Source organism: Canis lupus, chromosome 24, assembly GCF_003254725.2.
Source record: "Canis lupus dingo isolate Sandy chromosome 24, ASM325472v2, whole genome shotgun sequence".
In the NCBI taxonomy this organism is placed as follows: Eukaryota; Metazoa; Chordata; class Mammalia; order Carnivora; family Canidae; genus Canis; species Canis lupus.
Window position 1 is genome coordinate 45508497 of NC_064266.1, and position 20077 is coordinate 45528573.

Consider the following 20077-nt stretch of genomic DNA (forward strand, 5'->3'; position numbering starts at 1 on the left):
ACAATTTTCACGGCTGCATTATAAGGAGATTTCTGAACAGAGGATTGCTTAAGACCTGACAGCAATTACAGAGAAGCCAGACCGCGGCTTTCATTCCAGAAACCAACACGCACACGGGCCTTCCATTCAGATAGTGGTTTTATTATCATTTAAGTGGGCTTCCCGTGCCCCTCGACGTGGCTGATTCCACACCCCGCGCTTGCGAGCATCTCACAGAAGCAACGGCAGTCACCGACGAGAGGGGGTCCCTCCCAACACTTTTCTGACTTACTCTTGGCTTCAGAGCTTGTGGTGAGTGGGAAGCAGCCACCCCACCAGAAGGTCACGGCCCCAACGCAGAAGCGCCACCCCCCGAGGCCTTGCCCCAGCCCCTGCCCCTCTACTCTCAGCCACCAGCGCACCCATAACCTGCTGCCATGGTGGGCCCACCTGGGCTGATCATGACGCTTTAAAGGAGGCAATATTGGGGCGATCACCTCTCCAGGAAGCGCTGTGATGTCCCGGGCCCAGAAACCACTCTCAGTTCATGTCCCTCTGTTCATGCCGATTGGTTCTCATGGGCAGAGGTGGCTCATAACTTTAATTTCTCCCTGTCGGATGGGACGTCTTGATGACGAGATCGAGCTTGCAGAGACATGTGGGCGTGCCAGGCTTGAAACCAAAAAATCCCCCACCCATTTCCATGCTCCTCTGCTCAAACTGCACACGGTAAGGCTATAGAATTATGCTGCAGGGACACCTGGGTGGCTCAGGGGTTGAGGATCTGCTTTCAGCTCACGGTGTGACCCCGGGGTCCGGGGATCAAATCCTGCATCGGGCTTCTTGCATGGAGCCTGCTTCTCCCTCTGCCTGTGTCTCTGCCTCTCTCTGTATCTCTCGTGAATAAATAAATAAAATCTTAAAAAAAAAAAAAAAGAATTCTGCTGCACCCATGCCTCTTAGGGCGCCCACGAGCACACGTGCGTGCGTGCGTGCGTGTGTGTGTGTGTGTGAGATGGGATCTACAGGAACCTGCCTGTATCCTGAGTTAGTCAGTAGACTACTGAGTTTGCAGATCTGCCCACACTGCTTTGCCCACATCAACCGTGGCTGCTAGTCCAGACTCCGTTCCCTCCCCTAGTGATGAATACTTTGTTTTCCCCAGGATTTCCCTCCGCGCTGACAAAGCTGCCGGGGACAGACCCTCAGCCACCCTGCAGGTGGATGGGCACAAACTCCTCCGCAGGGTAGGTGTCAGGTGTGGAAACGCCGGGTGCACGTTCGTGTTTCTTCAGTTTTCGTAGGTGTCCTCAAGCTGCCAACTCTTCCAAGGAGTGAGAGCCCCGCCCGGCGGGACGCCCCACATCCTCGCCTTCACGTGGCCCTCTCACACTTTTTCTTTTTTGCTGTTTGCAAGTCTGATTGGTATAAAATGCTGTTCTGTTTCTGTTTCCGTGGTATTTCCCAAGATTCTAATGTAGTCGAGTGTCCTTCTGTCTGTTCGCTGATTTCCGAATACTGATGGCATCGCCCGATGCCCCTCACCCCCTCCTTCAAGCCCCCCAAAACATGCATTGACGACAGGACCAGGAGAGTCCAGGGACCGCCTCGGTTGTCCCCCACCCCCAACACAATACTAGAAGAGGATAAAATCACCGTCACTGACGTACGTGGTACATATTAATCTCTGCATTTGGTGCCGGGGTGGTTTACAAAGATACGAGGCTGAAAATGGAAGAAATCCGTCGCTGCTGGATTGGTTCCACTGGTTCCACACTGACAGTTTGGTTCCCTGCTCTTTTATGAAGCAACGAGAAAAGTAACAAACCATCGGCGTTGTTTTCCTGTGTGTTTTTTTAAGGAATAAATAAAGAAAAAAATGAACAAAAGAAAGAAGAAGAAAAGGCAAGAAGCAAACCACTGTCTCCCACTGGCGCCCGCCGCCCTGCCAGCCCCGCTTCCCCGCGTCACCTCCCGCGATGCCTGGGCCACCTCCCGGCAAAGCAGCACGGCCCCGTCATTGATTGGCGAGTCATCGAACACTGGGCAGGGGCCTTTCTTCCTCTGTTTTCATTCCCTCCGTCTCCCGTGGGGCCTAACTATTCCTTATAGAACTGAAGGTCGCCTCCGAGGTGAAGACTGTCTTCATCCTCTGGTCCTCCCTCCCTCCCTGGGTCATCACGTGCCCACGACCCCCCAGGCAGCCGTTTATCAGGGGCCCCCGGGCAGAGAGGGACACAGAGCACAGGGCCCCAGCCTCAGCCAGCACCCCAGGTGCCTGGAGGGCTTCTTCAACCACAGATGCTGGTGGGCTCACCCCAGACTTTCGGATTCAGGAGGTCTCGTGTGGGGTCTGATCATTCGCATCTTCTAAGAAACCCCCTGGCCATGCTAGCCCATGCTTGAGAACCCCGGATGACCTATTAACGGCTCCTCTGCCTCCTGAAGCTGAGGGCTTCGGATCCAGGGGAGGGCGAGAGCGGCGAGGCCTCTGCTGTGTCTTCTGCCCACAGGCTCCCTGGGACCACCCCGCATCCCTGCAGCCCCGGCTCCTCACACCTCCCACAGCTCCTGTGGGTTTGAGATGCAGGAAACTAATAACTAATAAAAATGGTAACATCCAACGTTGACAGCTCACTACCTGTGAAGAACTAGAAGGTTCCAGTAGCTATCATAGTAATAGCCACATAAATAACAGTAATGATCCAAACCTTGTATCCCGCCTTTGGGCCAACACCAAGCTCAGCGAGTTGGACGTGTCTTCTGATTCATTCGCACAAAGCTCTTGGTGGCTGCGCCCTGTTTATTAGAAGAGAGGAAGTAACTGGCCCAGGGCCACGCTGCAGCTGTTCCCGGAGGTGAAAGTCTAGTCCAGGGCCCTCCGAAGGCAGGACCAGGGCACCGAGGGGCCACCCGGCCAGTGCAAGGAGCAGACCCGAGGGAGGCTGGGGGTCCTGATGCACGCTCCAAGCAGCATCAAGGCCATCCTACTTCCCCTTCACCCCAGGGACCAGCAGGTGCATGAGATCCCGGGCAGAGAAACTTCTGCTGCTCCCAGGGAGAAACAGCTCCAGCCTCCCCGTGTCCCGCCTCATTTCCCTCTTACACCTAACGCCCCACAAAATCTCGCTTACCCACCCAGTACCCAGACTTTTGAGTCAGCAGAGAAGTGGAAGAGAAAACAGAGCCCGGCTACCACATAGCAGCGGGCAGCTGTGGGGTGTGCTGCAAGACGTGCCCAGCCCGACCAACTCCTTCCTTCCCTCTCGGCACAGAGGAGCCCATTTGTGGGGCCCTAAGGGAAGCCTTCCGGTGCTGCCCCCTCCCTTGTCTCGGTGAGAGAAAAGGAGCCCCTGATCTAAGGCAATACTCCAGCAACAGGACAAACGGACTTCCTCTTGGTCTTGCCCAAGCTACTTACTGTCAACTCCTCAGCCGGTCAGAACCGACCTGGGCAGCTCAGCAGGGCTTGTCGGCTCGCGTGTCCACAGGAGAGTCCCCAAAACTCTCCCATTGGGGCTCTCTCCTCTTCTTTGCTTATTTTGAAAGGAATATGTTTCTCCCAGGAAGTTGGCAATACTCGTTAAAGTACGATTCCTCAGCTTGGGGTCTAGTTACAAGCAGTACCTTCTAGAACTTGAGGAACAGAGATGGGCACGTGGAGTTGTCCAGGGGCTGTATAAAGGGAGACCAAGGGCCCGTAGCGTAAGGAGGCACTCCCAAGATGGTCTAAGCGCAGGCGGCCTTCAGGAGGAGCGTCTCCTGGCCCGGAGCCGGAGAGGTGGCTGGGTGACAAAGCTGGGACAGTAAAGGTGCAGGCCTCAGCATCGGCTGTGAGTTTGCAGCTACCTGGGCTGATGGACAGGAGCAGAGCCAATTTATCCAACGTAGATGCAAACCCACCTGTCCCGGGCACTGGGGAGCCGTGTAGACCCTGGCTCTGCCCTGGGCGTCTGCTCAGCCAGGGAGGGCGGGTGCAGGAGACTGAGGCCGAAGAAAACCCTGGTGAGTCCTGCAAACCTGGAGAAACGCTGAGTGCGGCTGGGATGTTCAGCATCATTTTCTCTCCAACTGTTTTTTTCACCAGCTTTATTGGGGTGTAATTTACCACATGATTCACCTTCTTAAGTGTGTGGCTCCATGACTTTTATTAAACACGCCGGGTCGCCCAACCATCATCCCAACCTAACTTTACAGCATTTCCATCACCCCCAGGAAGAGCCACTCCCACCCCAGACCCAGGCACCTCCTCAAGTCCTTGAAATGGAAAAATCACAGTTCATAGTTACAGACTTGAGGAAGAGCAGATTGCACCTGTTTTTTTTTTTTTTTTTTAATGCCCAACCAAGAATTGCTGCCATTTCTTAGACAAGGGACAGTACTGATGTTTTTTTTTCAAATCCACCTACCTCCATTCAAGAAGGGGCAACATGCTTGGCTTGGTTGAAGGCCAAGCCCGCCTCCCCTTTTTCTTTCTGGCGCCATTACCATCCCTGGAGACGTGGGGTGCCCAGGAGCCTGGGGGAACTGAAAGTCTGAGGACTCTCACTTGCACGGCCACTTCCAGGGCCCCACGAGGAACCCTGGCAATATGTTCATACACTCCATCATCTTTATAGAATTTGCAAAAATGAGGCAAACCACCTCTGACCAGTGGTGGTTTAAGCTGTTCCTTCCCTCCGGTTAAGTCACCACCAGCCATTCCAGTGTAGGCTGTCTTTTGGGAATATTTGTCCTCCCCCATATCAACCCATCCAACATTTTGACCCAATGTGGCAAACCCAGGAGGGATAGCGTGATAGAAACAACCGCTCTGGGCAACTCGAGTGGCTCAGAGTTTAGCGCCGCCTTCAGCCCAGGGCCTGATCCTGGAGACTGGGATCGAGTCCCACGTCGGGCTCCCCCATGGAGCCTGCTTCTCCCTCTGCCTGTGTCTCTGCCTCTCTCTGTGTCTTTCATGAATAAATAAATAAAATCTTTAAAAAAAAAAAAAAAAAAGAAGAAGAAGAAGAAACAACCGCTCTGGCTCTGGACACCAGGAGCCCAGGGCCCATGGAGGAGAATGTGGAGGAGTCAGAAGCTGGTCTGTGGAAAGTTCTTCCAAATCTTACAGTTCGTATAGGAAATAAACTCGATGAAATACCTCCCAAATTTGAAAATGATCCAAAAGCAGTATGTGACATTAATAAGAACATTTTGTGATGTGAGACGAGACTTCCTAGCTATTAATAATAGAATATCAAGTTTTGATTGATGAGCATAGATTAAAGGCTGAATTCCCTTCGGCCCATCAGTCCATCGGCTCCTGTAGGATGAGCTCCTCGCTGACTGCAGTTCTGCCAAAGGACGCCGGGGGCGTGGGGCTGCTCGCGGACTCGATGGCCCCGGGTCAGCAGGGGGTTGTCATCCCCCTCATCGTCGTTATTAACCACCTGAAATCGTACTCGCTAACTTCCAGCTTCTGGAACATGATGGTCACCCAGCTGACCGTGGGAATTACCTAATTCCGCGTGAGTGAGTTGCAGGTGTCGCCGTGGGTGGGGAGGTGTTCCTAAGTGCAGGTGTGGCGACGAAGACAGGCAGGGTCTGCCTTTTCCTTTCCTTTCTGCGGGAGGTACGTCTTCCCCATTATGTTCTGTCCACCTCATTCCTCCCCGGAACTGTGCTCAGAGACCACCCTGGGGTTGCTGGAGCTTCCCGGGTCCCCCGTCCCCGGCCACATGCCCTTCCGGGCCCGGGTCCTCTCCCAGGACCAGCCGCGGGCCCCGGGCACCCGTCGGTTCCTCCACCGGCTTCCCCAGGAACACGAGGGAGGGAAGGTGCACCTGCCCCGGGGCCCTTCCCCCGTCCCGGGGGACGCTCTCCCAAAGCTGAGTTAGGCGGCAACCGTTGCGCCTCCGCGGCAGCTTCTCTGCGCACCCGGCCTTCCCACGGCACCGCTCATTTCTGTCGCAGAGAATTCATTATCTGGACTTGCCAGAAAGAGCCTTAGACCTCTCGGCGGTTACTCCCACCCATTACTGAGAAAGTGGCTGCAGCCTTCCTCTCTGGAATTATTTGTGTGACGAGGTCAAGGATGGCAAGAGGAATGAAAAGCCATTTGCGTTGGCGCCATTAGTACACTTTGTAGATAATTATACAATGTTTCAAGTATTCCTGGGGATTCACTTCAACTGCCCAATCTTAGGAGTGAACTTTGACAGCGGAAAATTGTGGGTAATCTCTGTTTGTTTGAGTACCGTTTCTATAGCAATAAAAGTAATTATTAATAAAGGAAGAAAGTTGTGCTATGGATTTCAGTCAATAAATAGCCCTAATTTTTTTTCTTTTTTCTAAAAAGTGCTCACAATAGAGATCTAAAGCAGAAAGAAACAAGTAAAGGGCATCTAATAGCCTCTCTCTCTCTTTCTCTCTCTCCCTCCCTTTTTTTTTTTTTCTGACTTATCTTGCAGGTGAGATATTCTCAATTTAATTAAAGTCACAAAGAACAACTGCAAGGCTATATTTCTAGCCGCAATCCCAAATGCCGAGGAGCTTGCGGATTTCTCTAGCAAAAGAAGAGGAAAGATCACCCTTGTGTGTGTTTTAAAGACAAGTGTCTACCTTTGTCCCCGTCCGTTTCCGCCGGTCTGTAAGGCCCGTGAAGGGCTCGGCACATCGCACACCGTCGTGGGGGGAAGAGACAGTCTACTGCGTCTCTGACAGCCAAACAACCAGGGGCATGAGGCCCCCCCGAGCCAGTGGCCCCCAGAGGACAACCGACATGTTTGCGTTCGCGGGCTGACTGAGCAGCCTGCCTGCCTCCACTCACTGTGCATTTACTGAAGCCTGCTGCGTGCCAGGGAGCGGGCTGCAGACGGACGATGCCACCATTAACGTAGTAGGTGAGACCCTTGACGAAGCCCTGCAGAGCCCACACACCCAGTGGGGTAGGCGTGCGAACTACAACCATATGACAAGGGACTCTGCCTTCATTTAGGTTCCCCAGAAGCAGAGCCTGAAGCAAGGATTCAAGGGTAAAGAAGCTTATGCAGGAGGGAAGCCCAAGAAAGCCCAGCAAGGGAGTGGAGAAGTGAAACAGGGAAGGCAGACAGTGAAGACGAGTCACGAAGCCAGCTGCTGCCACATGGGACGGTGGAGCTAATCCCACAGGGGACACCCCCGCCAAGAGCCAGCAGAAAGCTTGCACCTCGGAGACATACCGCCTGAAGGAATGTTTCTGACCGGTCTCCCCAGCTGGACCGATTGAGGGCTGCTCCTGCACAGCACTACTTCTCTGGCTCTTCGGGTCTCTGGGCTGTGCAGCTAGAGGAGGCTCTGGGCACAGAGATGCCGATGCTGGTGCAGGTGGATCAGGCTACTGGCAAAGAGGAAATGCGGACATAGTGCCACCAATGTCCATTTCAGTCTCCAAAGGGGGACCGGGAGTTGGGACGCCGTGGGGACAGAGCAGGGAAGGTTTCCTAGTAAAGGGAAGGGATGTCTGTGCTGAGCCTGGAAAGGTAGGTGGGCACGCTCCAGGGAGGTGGGCTGTGTTCACAGAGGCCCGGGAGGGTGACCCCAGGAGGGTGACGACAGGGAGTGTCATCTCACCAGGGGTAAGGTTGAGAGGGAGGGAAGCAGGGAGATGATGCAGAGAGCTGCACCTGGGTCCCAATACAGGAGGGGCCTGTAACCAACAGGGTGCTGGGGAGGAATTTTAAGAAAGGGAATGACAGGGTCCAATGCAATGCTTTGAAAGAACCTCTGACCAACAGACACAGGAAATAATGCTCCACATCACTCGGCATCAGGGAAATATAAATCAAAACCACCATGAGATCCCACCTCATACCAGTCACAATGAGTAAAATTAACGAGTCAGGAAAAAACAAATATTGGAGAGGATGGGGAGAAAGGGGAACCCTCTTACACTGTTAGTGGAAATGCAAGCTGGTGCAGCCACTCTGGAAAACGGTATGGAAGTTCCTGAGAAAGTTAAAAATGGAGCTACCTTGTGACCCAGCAATTGCACTACTGAGTATTTACCCCAAAGATAGAAAGGTAGTGATCAGAAGGGGTACCTACACCCAGTGTCCATAGCAGCAATGTTGACAAGGGCCAAACTATGGGAAGAGCCCAGATGTCCATCGACAGATGAAAGGATTAGGAAGATGTGGTCTAGGGACACCCGGGTGGCTCAGCGGTTTAGCACCTGCCTTCAGCCCAGGGTGTCATCCTGGGGTCCCGGGATCGAATCCTGCATCAGGCTCCCTGCATGGAGCCTGTTTCTCCCTCTACCTGTGTCTCTGTGTCTCTCATGAATAAATAAAGAAAATCTTTAAAAAAAAAAAGAAGAAGAAGAAGCGGTCTATATATACAATGGAATATTACTCAGCCTTCAAAAAATGAAATCTTGCCATTTGCAACCATGTGGATGGAACTAGAGGGTATTATGCTGAGTGAAATAAAGACAATTATCATGTGATCTCACTCATGTGAAATTTAAGAATCAAAACAGAGGCTCATAGGGGAAGAGAGGGAAAAATAAAACAAGGCAAAATCAGAGAGGGAAACAAACGATGAGAGACTCTTAGGAAACACACTGAGGGTTGTTAGAGAGGAGGGGTTGGGGGAGGGGGTCACCAGGTGACGGGCATGAAGGAGGGCAGGTGATGGGATGAGCACTGGGCGTTCTATGCAGCTGATGAATCACCCAACTCCACCCCTGAAAGTACTAATACTCTATATGTTAATTAACTGATTTTAAATTAAAAAGGAAGAAAAGGAAAGAACTCTCTATGTCCAGTGAAGGGCAGCCTGCAGCCGAGGAGCCACACGGGTCGCTGTGGCTGCAGCTCCGGAGACAGTGGGGCGGTGGCCGTGAGGCCCAGGGAAGGTGCTGGGTCCGCAGAGAAGATGGGTCGTCGTCAGGGTCCTTTCTCGGGGCGGGGGCGGCAGCTGAGTCAGGTCAGATGGATTCCCAGCTGCACCTGGGAGGGAGGGTTGAGGCTAGCCAGCCCCGGGGACCCGGGACCGGGGACCGGGGACTGGGGACCTGTTCGGCCGAGGTGTCGGGCCGCCGCCCTCCCAGGCCCGGGCTCTCCTGTAAGACGCGGCGGAGCCGACGCCGCAGATGAGACCGAGAAGCTCCACTTTCACGCCTCCCTTCAAAAGCAGCCATCTGACGACGAGGCTTAGCTGCTAATCCGTCTTCCCTGCATGTTCGCCGACTCTCAAAGGCAGCTGCCAGCTTGGTCTCAGCCAAACTCACCTCCCAGACACCAATTTTATTTTTAAAATGACAGTTGGAATAGGATCCGGCCTAGCGGCTTTGTTCATGTAGCTTCTTTTCCCCTCTCCGTCGGCAGAAGTTCAACCACCAAGTCCTCCCGTGAAACAAGCCCAACGTCTTCTTTCCTGTCCGTGCAACCATCGGGGAACTAGCCCAGAGCGCTTCCCCGAAGCCCTCTGACCAGACACGAGCCCAGAGCTTACGGGTGCCCGAACCGATCCCCCGGACGGCCCGTGGGAAACATCAGGTGCTCGCCTGGCCACCGCCGGCCACCAGCCCGCCTACCGCAGCGGTCACCCCGGGAGACACAATAACAGCAACACGACGCACGACATTCAGGGAGCTACGCGTTGCTCGGTCACGTGTAGGATTTTCTCCTGCTCCTGATGATGCTTATTTAACACCCATCACTGGGGGAGGATCGGGTGAGCAAGTCTCAGGTGCGTTGGTTCAGCTCGACTGAGGGATCTATGACCCGGTCCCTCGTCCCAGGCGGAGCTCTCCGGTTGTCACGCAAACCCCGGAAGGGAGGGCGGCCCGCCCAGCCGTCTTTTCCAAAATTACGGGAAGAGGGTTGGAGTTTCTCAAGAGGCTCTGTGCTGACTCAGAGCGCGAGCGGGAGAGAAAAGCCCGTGACTGGGTCCCAGAACAGAAACGCGGGCTGAGCTGGGACCTGGAGCTGGGGCCGGTGGGTGTCTCGGTGTTTCTGCACCTCGTTTGTGGGGGACCCTCGGCATTTCCACCTGCAGAGAGACTCACCCTACGCCGGCCTCTCCGGGGTCACCAGACGGCACCTCCACCCCATCCCGGCCCCTGCTCCCTGTCCTGCTCGCTCTCTTGTCCTCCGGGCCCAGCACAGAGCCCAGCGTGCACGGGCCCCACCCGAACCCATAGTCGCTGAATAAAAGATTGAAACATCCCAGTGGATTATGTACATTAGAGGAGACGTGACCTTCGGCATCACTGATCTTGGTGTTTGTTTGGTGAGACGAGGGGAAGACGATTCAAGAAAGAATTATTTACAAGTTTCTTGTTTTCATTCAAAATGAAAAAATATATATAGAAATTTTATTGAATTGCATGGATGCAACGTATACTTCACACCGGGGTTACCTACATTTTCGTCTAGAGAAGGATTTGGCAATCCGTGGCCCGCTGGCAACATTCGGCAGCCCCGTGGTTTTTGCAAATTATGAGTTTTTGTGGGCAGATGAGCACAGGGTTTGTTGATGGTCAGGCCTGCTTTCACCCCAGGGCGGGGTGGACCTGCTGGACACGGGCCTCCGGGCCTCCAGATGGAGCGTATTTGCTACCTGGCCCTTGAAGGGGCCAAGTCAGCCACAGAAAGGAACCGATGGTGGACACGCAACTGTGACTTAGCATCCGGACAGTGTGAGATCCAAGCACAGCCTCGGGGAGGTGGGGAGGGAGGGAGGAGCCCGAGCACCGCTGGCAAGTGCCCTTAGCCTGGAGCAGACACACGCCCCCCCCCCCCATGAGGAGTAGTTTCATACGTCATCACATCCCCAAAGTCCATAACATGTTGGCAATTGTTTAACAAGGAGATTTCTGGGGGATGGTGGGGGGCTAAGCTCTGATTATTGCTGTGGCGCCAATGCCCCAGGCGTGGCCATGTCGACCACGGGACGTCCCGCAGCGCCCAGAGCGGAGGAGAAGCTGGCCCTCGGATCTTCGGATCTCCTGAGTGGTTTCGGCCACTGGCAACACTTCCCTTGTAGGCGAAAACGCCCCCATTTCCTGGGGTCCCTCTCGTTCGCTGTCACCCCGCGGCCTCCATACGACGCTGCCCCAGCAGCACAGATGGCAGCTTCCGTGCCTCTTTGTGCCCCATCGCGGCCGGGACCCCATCGCCTACATCTCCGGGCTGCACTGGGCTTATTTTCTGCAGATTTGGAAGGAGACAACCTAAGAAGTGACTTATTCCATGGATATTTTACATCAGTCCAGCTCCGTGGCCTCAGCTTCAGGTTTGGGGCGTTCGGTCCCCGTCTCAGATGCAGCCTGCTGGGTGCCAGCACCCTCCCTCCTGGTCGCTCCCAGGGCGCCGGGCGCCCATCCCAGGCTTGTGACCCCAGGTATTTCCCACTTATTTTTTTCTCTTTTCCCCTTTATTCCCTTTCACTATTGTTTATATTCCCCAAATGAATGAGACCATATAATGCTTGTGACCCCAGGTATTTTCCAGGGAGGCCGCGTACGGCATCTCTGTGGCGCTCACTCCAAACGGCCATACGCTACCTCTGAGAACCCGGCTCGGCTAATGTACAGTTGATTTTAATTTTTTTAAGGAATAAGAATAATACCTGGTAGGGTACGAGTTACACCGTTCTTCCCCCCGCCCCCCACCCTCTACAATCTGCATGTACCGCATTTTTCATCCATTCAAAGAATTCAAATAAAAATCATGCAACATACCTGGGATAATTATGTCCATCAAAGAACACTCGCGGGTGTCCAGAGCCCGGGAGCCCTGCGCGGACTCTTTGTTTAGAAGCGCAGGGAAGGGAGGGGGTCTGTGGGGGAGCGGCGTGCGGGAACTCAAACACTCCCGTATTTCCTGGTAATGGCCCATTAGAGAAATAGCAGTTTGATTTTCAATCACGCTTAATGATACCTTTTGTGCAACCGGCACCCTCCCTCTGTCCCTAATGCCCACCAGGCCGACGTGTTGGAACAGGACCCTCACAGGTGGAGGCACGGGGTGGGGAGGGGTGAGGCGGGTGGGGCCACCTCCCAGGCGGCTCGGAGGAGCACCTCGCGGTCACAGCCGTGACAGAAAGGGCCGCTGCTGCTTCAGATCGCTCCGTGGGTCTCGAGGCCACCGTCGGACAGTGGGGGAAGGGGAAGCGCCGGCCGATGGGCGACCAAGGCCAACAGGCCAGCTTCTCGGTCACTGTCGCACGCCGTGTGCCGGTGAGACCTCTCCCAAGATGCGGGAGCGCACGAGGGGGCCCGTGTGCGGTCCTGGCAGGGGACGTGGAAGCACAGGCCGTCCCGCCTCCCAGCGGAGCCCAGCGCCCTGTCCCCCCACAGAACTTGTCGTTGAGACGGAGGAAGAAGTCCCGCTGCCAGCGGTTTGGTCCTCCGGGGACGCCGTGTTGGTCTGGTTCCCGGGAGAAGCAAAGCATCGGAGCCAGGGGATGGGATGGAGAAGCCCGGGTCCCCGTGAGCCCCCCTCCCTGGCTGCACCCCCACGAGACGTCGCACTTCCCCTTCTCGGCTTCTGTAGTATCTTCCTGGATCCGCATCGTGGATTCCCCTTCTTCCCTGAGCCACGGGCTGCAGGGGACCCCTACCTGAGCGACCCGTCCCCATCCTGGGGAAGCAAGTCTTCAAAATGTAAGTCCCAGGAAACACACCTTCTAACCAAGATCCTCTGCCCCGAGCTTTGGGGTCACGTCCTGCCCGACTGTCTCACCCTGAACAGCTGGTGTCCCTGGGGGGCCTGGGATCCCCCTCCCTGTGTCACACGCAGTGAACCAGGTGGCGACGCTGGGCTTGCACCTGCAGCGCTGGGGGCCTTCCTCTTCGTGACGGACTGTAAGTGACTTTGCTGAGACTGTCCCAGCCTCTGTCCTCAACTCTCTCCCAGTCTAGTCGGGGAAGGACACAGCATGAAGCCAGAGGAGAAAAACCAGCATTTTGAATGATACAGGTATCACTTTGGATCATTTTTTTTTTCCCTCCCAGTTAGAAATGGATAGTGGCATGGGACGTCCGGGTGGCTCAGTGGTGGAGCACCTGCCTTTGGCTCAGGGCGTGATCCTGGTCCTGGGACCGAGTCCCGCATTGGGCTCCCTGTAAGGATCCTGCTTCTCCCTCTGCCTGTGTCTCTTTCTCTGTGTGCCCCTCATGAATAAATAAATAAAATCTTTAAAAAAATAAAAGCAAGAAATGGACAGTGCCATTCCCAGCCTGTCCTGTCTGGTTTGACATCTCTAAAAATGCTTCCTTTAATTTGGAAGCTAGCGTCGCCCTCATCCTGACGGGAGGGTCTGAGACCAAAGGCAACCACGAACTGTCCAGAAATCCTGCCTCTCCGCCCCACCTCATTTGTGGGCTACGCCCCGATGCCCCCCCGCAGCCAGGAGCGAGACCCCACCCAGAGCGGGGTGGCACCTGCCCAAGCAGGGGGTTCAGGCAGCGTTCCCCGGAGCCTGGTCCCTGAGCCCAGAGGCACAGCCAACGTCCCTCCATCTAGAGCGTTGGTAGATTTACCCCAGAGGACGAGGCTGGAGACGTGCGTACAGGATGTGCCTTACAGCGCGGTTGATCACAGTTAACTAGCGCCAAAATGTCCTACAGTAAGAGACCAGGTGTAAAAAAAATTCGTGCAACAGCCACATGATGGAATGTGCCACAGTTAACAAATTCCTTCCCAACAAATATTTTGGGAGGATGGGAAATGCTCTTGCTATGTGAATACGAGAGAAAGGGCGAGACAGAAATTCGTGAGTAAAGGATTATCTCACACACACGCAGACACACATGAGCGACCGTAATATTGGTGGGAGCCGCTGAAAGGAGGCCCGCGGGAGGGCGGGGATTGCCAGACACTTTAATTTTCATCTGAAGAATTCCCTGTATTTTCCAAAATGTATAGATAAACGTGTATTTCCTTTGTAATTAGAAAAGACATTGGATGGGGATCCCTGGGTGACTCAGCGGTTTGGCGCCTGCCTTCGGCCCAGGGAGTGATCCTGGAGTTCAGGGGTCGAGTCTCACCTTAGGCTCCCTGCAGGGAACCTGCTTCTCCCTCTGCCTGTGTCTCTGCCTCTCTCTCTCTCTCTGTGTCTCTCATGAATAAATAAATAATATATTTAAAAAAAAAAAAAGAAAAAGAAAAGACATTGAGGCCCCTGGGTGGCTCAGCGGTTTGGCGCCTGCCTTCGGCCCAGGGCGTGATCCTGGAGTCCTGGGATCGAGTGCCACATCGGCTCCCTGCATGGAGCCTGCTTCTCCCTCTACTTGTGTCTCTGCCTCTCTCTGTGTCTCTCATGAATAAATAAATAAAATCTTTAAAGAAAAAAAGAAAAGACATTGGGGCCCCTGGGTGGCTCAGGGGTTTGGCGCCTGCCTTCGGCCCAGGACGTGATCTTGGGGTCTGGGATCGAGTCCCGCATCAGGCTCCCTGCAGGGAGCCTGCTTCTCCCTCTGCTTGTGTCTCTGCCTCTCTCTCTCTCTCTGTCTTTTATGAATAAGTAAAATCTTAAAGAAAAAATTTTAAAAATCATATTTTTATAACTAAATAAAAAATAGGAAGTCCAGCATGGAAGGCCAGGCCGTCAGGAGATTCGGACATGCTTCAGGGTTGCCAGGAGGGGCACCTGCCACAGCACCAAAATCACATCTTGGAAATCCACGTGCAGAGCTCACACATTTCAAGCCCAAGGGAAACCTTAAATCAGTGGTCTTTCCCCAAACATGCTTCTCACTTCCTGGCGTGGACGGCTGCCTGTCCCCCAGGATGGGGCTCGTCCATCTGGAGGGTGAGCTCCAGGTGTCCACCCCAGGGCTCCCTGAGGACGAGCCTGGGGACCTCGGGGTCCCCACCTTAAGGGGAGGTCAGGGGTAAGAGTGCCTCAGGCGCAGTGCAGGGTCTACTCGCCAAGGCCATGACCCATCGCGTGGCTCCACCCTGGGGACAGGGGCCTCCGCTGGTGGACAGAAGGGGATAGAGGGTCCGAGATATTCTAAGCTTTGGACGACACACAAAGGCTGCCTCCATCACGGCATGCGGTGCTTCTTCGTTATGCCTAACCGATGTAATAAGGAAAACCAAGAAGGGAGCAGGTTTGGGGAAAACATTTTTAAAAATGTAATATCTCCACAATTTAAAATGTTTCTCTGACTCCGACTTAAGAGACACATATATATATTTTTTCCTTACGGGTTCTGGTACTCCTTAACGGAGCCACCGTCTCACACAGAATTGGGTTCTTCTTGGATTAATATCTTTGAAAATTAAGTTGATTTATAACCAATTTTCTCCTCATTTAAACAGCGACCCCCAAGGGTTCCTCTGGGGAACCCACAGGATCCGAGAAATGATGGGTTGCCAGGAAAGCTCAGTGAAGCTTTGCAAACGTGTACATATGGCGGTGGGTGCTTAGGGGAGCAAAATAATGTATTTCCGTGTTTTGCAGTCCTGCCTTGATTTTGGAGTCACAACATGCACTTTGCTGGGGACAGGGAAGCACTAACCGAACAATTACCCAACAACCCCATCGGAGGCCCCACTCTCAACAGAAACCATTCGAGTTTCTCCCCGTCCTCGGGGTACACGTGGGTCAGCGTCCTCAGAACGTTGGGGAGACTCCCCGTCCTTCTCCGCGCAGTCCGGGACGCACCACCTCCACCCGGAGTTTGGAAGGACGCAGGGGTCCCCGCTCCATGGTCAACGTTGAAAGGAGGGATGTGCGGAGGGTGGGCGGCCGGATGCTGCCGACGGATGCAGGAAACACAAACATTGGTGGAGCGGCACCCTCCTCCCCTCTGCTGGGAAAACACCGCACTGTGTTATTTTGCTATCGTTTGGGGTAAAACGCGCTCAGTGTGTGTGCCCCACAAACGCGGCAGGGACGAAAACGGGTGGATGATAACCGGGTGCGGCGGAGTATGAGCGTGGGCCGTGTGCCAGGCCCCGGCCAATGTGTGCCATCCCGCAGACCCCCACCCCGTGTCCGCAGGCGAGGGCGCAGAGACTCGGGGTGCCGGTGCCTGAAGGGTCAGCGGAGCAGCCCCACGGTTGTCTTTGTTTTTCCATTCACGCGGCCCCCGATGGAATCTGTATTATTTACGCAGCTCACCGTCCCCCCCGAGTCCTGCCAAGGCAACACGAATTTCTCTGGCTGTTCACGGGGTGTCCCGGTCCCCAGGCCGGAGCCACGCTCCACGAATCCCTGCTCTGGGAAGGAATGCACGCGAGCTCCCTCAAGCATCGTAGGCCACCTGGAGTAGGTCATTCCCGCCCCGCGGAGGCTTCCCAAACCGAGAAACGACTTTCCAGAAGTATTTTAACCCAGCCGCCAAGCGTCCCGGCTCGGTTTGCTGCAGTCAGCCGCGCTGCGCTCAGATTTCCTGCCTTAAAGACTCTGCTGGACTCCGGGGCGCCCCGGCCACCGTGGCCAGAGCCACCACGGCCGGTTGTGGAGCTGCTCTGCAAACCATCGTGAGGGCTGCTACCTTCCCGGGGCCCCCGGAGAGCAGCACATCGAGGTCCAGGAGTAGCTCCAGCGGGTGGAGCCAGACGGCTCGGACCCACAGATATCCAGGACGCGTTACGGGGACGAGCCGCGACCGCGAACTCCTCCAGGGTCCCCTCCCTAGCTCCGGGTTGATAACCAGAAGGAAAGAGCAATTTGGAAATAATTTAGGCCCGCGATAATTGCGTTGTCCTGTGTGTAAGACGCAGAGGCCTCCTCCGCCCAGAGGACGCAGCCCCGCGATGAGAGCCGGAACCTGTGCTCTTGGCAGAGAGGAGACCCCGCTCAGTCCCCGGGGCTCGGGGTGAGCCTCGACCCCACTGCCATCTGGGCCCCAAACAGCCTGTGGCAGGAGGGGCCCGTGCGCCCCGGCCTGGGCAGAGCCTGGGTGGCCCCGACACCGTCCCGCTGGGCCGAGCTGCCCTGGAGCAAGGCCCGGCCCCCCCGCTGCCCCAGGCCCGACCCACACCCCGGCTTGGACCATGAGGACGCAGGCACTGGGCCGGCAGGCAGCGCACCCGCATGTCCTCCACAGAACCCAGCACCCACAGGAGCCGCTCTCCAGCCCAAATGAGGAGAAAATTGATTATAAATCAACTTAATTTTCAAAGATATTAATCCAAGAAGAACCCAATTCTGTGTGCACCTTCTTCACTCCCCGGAGCTCGCAGCTCGCCCTGGCGTAGGGACCATCGGTGACCCAGGATGCGGGACCCGCCTTGCTATGTGCCCACCAGCGACCCGGGCTCACCAGGGACATTTCCAGGGACCCAGGTCTGAGTGCAAAGCCCTTCCAGCCTCCCCTGCACCCTCTTGCAGGGGCCTCTGGGGGGCCCCTGCCTACCTGCCTGGTTCTGCAGGACCAAGGGGCCGGGGCCGCCCCAGGGCCTCACGAGCCCATCCATGCCCCCTTTACTGGGCGGTCACAGGACAGCACTCTCTGCCCCCAGGGGGCAGGAAGCCCTCTGTGCCCAGGGCCTCATGCTCAGCAGGGCCTGCGATCCCCGAATGTGAGTGGGGCCCCACCGGGAAGCCATCCTCTGGGGCTCTGCACCCCGACAGTGCTGGCTCCGTTCTGGTCCCCACATCACCACCGAGCCACAGGGTCCTCCCCGGGCGCACAGAGAAAGCAGCGGCCTCCCACCTGCAACCCCACAGAGCCGCCGGGAGAGGCCAGGACAGGGTGAGAGCCTCGGGGGGTGGCGCAGTCTGAGGCGCCGTGCACAGGCAGGGGCAGGACCCTGAAGCAAGCTCGGTCGACACCAGAGTTTTTCCAGAAGACCCTCCCCTGCTACTCAAGATCGTGGCATTGAGTCGGACAGCCCCAAACCAGAAACATCCACCCCAAGGTAAAGGGCGCCTGCTTCCTGGTAAAGACGTTTCTCTCTCCCCTACTTGAATGCCTCGACCGACCTGGGACTCACGACTCCACGGGGCACGCTGTCCCATCTGCAGCCAGCTCTTCTTCTTGTGAAGTTGACATCCACAAATTCTGTGGTGACACGCGGGAGGAAGAGGCGTAGTTGGGGTTGAAACCTTGAAGCCTCAGCTCTGGGGTCGAACTTGGTGGAATTCGGAAAACACGTGTGACCTCCCTCCGTTCCCGTCTTCTCGCTGTAAAGTGAAGAAGCTTCGATGCTCTAAGCGTCACATCTGTTTCGATACTTTGTATTAGAAGAAATAAAGGCTAAGTCTTGGCTTACGGGGGTGGGTCTGGTTTCAGGTCCAGTTTGATCCAGGACACGAACAACGCCCAGCTCCTGCGTCCCCCAGCTCCGTGGCCACCTGGGTGCTGGCCAGGTCCTCCAGCCGCTGCTCACTTCTGGCAGCAAAGTGACCATAGGCCCCTCAGATCTCGCATCTGCGGGCCTCACGTCCTGGCACGCACATTCTCCACCTGCCCTTGTGTCCGAGGTGGGGCCAGTCGGACCCACCACTGGCTGAGCATCAGAGAGAGGCGCTCCCCAGGAAGAGTCGGGATCTGCAGAAGGAACAATTTGCTAAGCTTGAGCGCGAGGCACTAAATGGTCGTCAGGAATGAGCATTAACACACCTTCTCCCATTTCCCTAATCGTCCTATGAGATCCACACGGTTGCCTGTGGGAGTTTAGAACAGCCACCGCCACAGCCCACGCTCCCCCGGGGGAGCCCGTAGCCGTCTCTCAGATCCACCCCCGCCCATCCTGAGGGTCGGCCCCGGTGGACCCCAAAGGCCCAGGCCTCTCCAGGCGCCTGAAATGACGTGAATGGTGCGAGGCCACGGAGACCCAGCGAGCGATCCATGGTGATCACGCCGGAGAAGCCGGCACCGCTACCGGCGGGGATAACGTGCAGCTGAGCGGATGCGCTTGACGGAAACATTTAGGTTGTTGGGCTCGGCCCCGGGCACCCGTAGGATAGCACATCCCGCTGTGCTGGGCCGAGGAGGGAAAACTCGGGGAGAAGGGGCGCACTGGAGCCCGGCTCGGGGGTGGGGAGAGGGCACAGACGCGCTTTATTCCCTTGGTTTTATTTCTCCTTGATGTAGGTCAAGTGACATCACCGACCCGATGTGGCCAAGAGTCTGGCTCTCCCTGGGGACTCAGCCGGACGCTGTGTGTCCATCGACAAATAGTCACGGAGCGACGGCTACGGGCTCGGCACGTGGCACTGGGCAGGGTCGGGCGGGAAAGGGGGACGCTCTGCAGCAAATAGACCGAGTCTCTGCTCTCCAGGGGTCCCGGGCTTCTGGAAAGCCCAGCACACACGCCCGGCCTCTCATGTGGCCAAATGGGCAGCTGGAACCAGTAAGGCCGGGCGGGGAGGCCTGGGGACACGTGTGCCGCCCCCTCTGCTGGCTGCACGTCTCCCGGGCCTGCTGCGCCGTCGGATGGACAGGCTTCTGCTGCCCCGGCTCGGGGGGCCAGGGGCACGAGGTCGGGGTGTCAGGGGGTGCGCTGCTGAGGCTCCGGAGAAGAGTCCGGCCGTGCATCATCCCCGCGCTCCTCAGGGGCAGTCGCCTCACCTTCAAGGCCGCCTCCCGGTGATCCCGGTGACCCGACCCTCCTGCCAGCCCCTCGTGACCGTCTGTGCCGGTGTCCGGGCCTCCGGGGCTCCGGAGACGCCTCCCACTCCAGGGCCCTCGCTCCATCCCATCTGCAAAATCCCTGCGGCAGGCGACGGAGGCTCAGGTTCCAGGGACTGGGACGGGCCCCGGACTCAGCCGACCACACACCGGAAAGAACCCTCTCTCTCTGCTCAACGGAGATTTCACATCTGGAAATACCATGATGTGCACACACTTCCGCTCCCCCTGTGGCAGGAAGAAGCACATTATTCAGGGAGTTTGTTGTTCGCCTTGCTAAAAAGTCAAAAAAAAAAAAAAAAAAAAAAAGCAACGGCTTAAGATTTGCTTGTTTTCACAACAGGGAGAATGGATACCTTCAAGTGGCTGCACTTAGTCTGGGTCTTTCGAAGTTGGTGAATCCTTTTGGGTTTAGAACTTTCTAGAGCCTTCTCTCCAGGAAGGTTTTCCGACACAGATTGCTTTGACAAGGGTCACCTGCTGGGGTCTGGGGGGAGGACGGATGCGAGTTTACTTTGCATGTGTCATCACTGA

General features: G+C 55.9%; 1 long non-coding RNA gene across 2 annotated transcripts; it reads right to left on the reverse strand.

The window, feature by feature from the left end:
* Positions 1-120: 120 nt before the first annotated feature.
* Positions 121-18072, reverse strand: LOC118352234 (uncharacterized). 2 transcript variants are annotated; one of them, XR_007405593.1, is made up of 3 exons: positions 17893-18072; positions 2691-2778; positions 121-1823 (listed from the first exon to the last, which is right to left on the reverse strand). It is a non-coding gene; the product is annotated as an uncharacterized LOC118352234 (long non-coding RNA). The 2 variants fall into 2 exon arrangements; XR_004809054.2 differs by lacking the exon at positions 17893-18072 and adding an exon at positions 3118-3381.
* Between the last annotated feature and the right edge of the window lie 2005 nt (positions 18073-20077).